Raw genomic sequence first — 2,500 nt, forward strand, 5'->3', positions numbered from 1 at the left:
AGCTCGGGTAGTACTCGGGTGGGTGACCACCGGGGAAGTCCGGGTGCTGTCTACTTTTTAGCCCGTTTTGAGCTGTTTACCGACTTTGCGTGTGTTTGCAAACGCAAGATATGATGTCTGGCATGTGCCCACACGACATCTTGGTTTTAGTATGCCTGGCGAGCCACTACACACGAGATCTTGTTTTTTGTATGGTGTTCTTTAATTTGATTATTATGAAGATGAAAGAGAACCGTTAGAACGGGTATGAAGGGTGTTCTAGGGGTGCTTTTCGGTGCTCTTTCACGTGGACATATCGCAGCATGCGACATGTCAGCGGAACACTGTCTAAATTAATAAATACTGTTTTGGCCGATTTCTAAAAGCGTCTATAAAAGGGCATAAGTGCAATGACTCGTCTTTGTAACCCTGCGGCCTAGGCGTAGTTTTTCACGGGGAATCCGAATATCAAAGGTAGATTTATGTACAACATGTACTTTTTTTGCAACATGTACTTTTTATCTACGGGACATAGACATATGTAAAAACACACGGCGGAGCCGTTCCCGCAATCAGAATTTGTCTAACTCTTCTAGATCAAAAGTTAATTCAGCGAAATGTGAGACTTTGTTTTGGCATGCTCTTTTTTTAGGTGGTTTTTTCCGGTTTTATGTGCCGCCCGGCAGATCTGGCCTGCAGACTTTAGCAGAAAACTTGGGCGCATGTGTTCGCACGACCCGCTCCCAAAGTTTTACAAGCATATCTCCAGTAGTTGCTTCGCAATGATTTTTTTAGTGACGCCAAAAAACGCCATTTTCGCGGAAAATGGACACCTTGGACGGCCAAAATCACCACTTTTGGGCCATGTTTGGCCCTGCACATCCAGGAAGCAAATGAGACTGCTCCGTATAAAAACTGCCCTAGGGGTGCTTTTATGCGCGCATTCCCGTGGTCAAGTCAGATTTTGGCTAAATTCAAATGCCTTGTCTATAAACACTTTTTTCGACCTAAATTTTCACCTGTTGTTGTCCCGAAATGATAGCACCCATTCTTTATTTGCCTATATATCGCGAAGGGAGGGCAACTTTTTTTCCTGTTAAGTATAGATAAAAAATTTAATTCGGCGTTTTAGCGCACGAGGAAACAAAAGTCTCCATACAAGCTACCCTCGGTTTCTAATGACTTTTTGAGTTAGGGAAGCGTGGATCTTCTTTTTTTCTTGTTTCCAGGACTTCACATGAACTTCCAACTCAACTCGAATTGTCATCCCGGGCCCACCACGCATCGAAACGACACTTTTCTCGGGAACTGGCGAATAAAAAAATAGGTCACCAGATGCGGCAAGAGTCTGGGATGACAGAATATCAAAACAATAACAGAATCGTTAGTACTTTTTTTTGTCACCAGCGCCCTTTTTCTGTTTTCGCGTACATAATCGAGCATAACTTTATCAATTTATACCATATCGACCGATATCGATTGTCACGATAGTGTACTTTTTTTAGGCGCACATGATGGTAAAAAGAACGGCCACCTATTCCCAGCCGTTCTTAAGTTATGCTCTTTTAAAGATTTTACTTTAGAGATGACACACCCTCTCATTTCACTCCATTACATGCTCTTTTTGCTGAATTACGTGGCACAGACGCAGAAAATCATGGTTCGCAAGTCGAACATTTTTGAAGAGCGCATCGAAACGGACATTTTCTTAAAATAACATGGTATACAAAAAGTGCGTTCTTGAGCCTGTAGCAAACGATTTGCATCCATGACATCCCAAAAACTTAAAATAACATATCTCGACTCCTAGAATGAAATCGACGTGAATCCTTAGGGCAGTTAGTGTGTTTTAGTATCATACTTAACACCACAAAGTTTTACGGGGCACTCTACAATACTCTTCCCAAGACGCAAGAAAATGTCCTCATTTTGGGGGGTCCTCTAACGCGAACTTAATGATAAAATACCGCACTTAGTCCATAAAATACGAACTTAGGCACTATTCGCACTTAGTAAAATAACTTCTCGCACTTAGAACGGGTAATTTATGTAAATTACTTTATGGGTGACTGCTGAGTTCTAACAAAACTGAAAGATACTGACTAGCTGCTGGCGCGGCGGTTACTTTTCCAGCTATAAATAGATGTTAAACGAGTAGTCTGTAACTGTCAGCAGTAATCAATTCCCGTCAATCTGCTGTAGATTAACGGGAATTTTTGTTAAGACGACGTAAACAAAAGCGAGTATCTTTCTTGTGACGGTTTCCTAGTATATGTGAGGTGACAAGTCGGTTACTGAGTGTAATTTTGGAAATGGCGTGTGGGTTTCTAAGATTATAGTTGGTTTTTGAGGCGTTACTTTGCTGTTTAGGGTGATTTCTCGGTCTTATTTTAGGATAAGATTGAGTGAACTCTGGCGATTTATGGTTTTTTAGATGTGTCTTTGTAGGAATAGTTCTGCTGTTTCTAAGACGTGTCTTTAAGACATTCCTTTAAAAATCGTGCGTTATTATTGCTTTGGG

At 41.3% G+C, this 2,500-nt stretch overlaps 1 non-coding gene across 1 annotated transcript in view; it reads left to right on the forward strand.

The window, feature by feature from the left end:
* Positions 1 to 57, forward strand: part of PITG_33283 — a 114-nt gene extending 57 nt beyond the window's left edge. The window contains exon 1 of the ribosomal RNA XR_009934677.1: positions 1 to 57. This exon is cut by the window's left edge and continues 57 nt beyond it. This is a non-coding gene — a ribosomal RNA (8S ribosomal RNA).
* The last annotated feature ends 2,443 nt before the right edge of the window (positions 58 to 2,500 follow it).

Source organism: Phytophthora infestans, genomic scaffold (genome assembly GCF_000142945.1).
Source record: "Phytophthora infestans T30-4 supercont1.52 genomic scaffold, whole genome shotgun sequence".
NCBI lineage: Eukaryota > Oomycota > Peronosporomycetes > Peronosporales > Peronosporaceae > Phytophthora > Phytophthora infestans.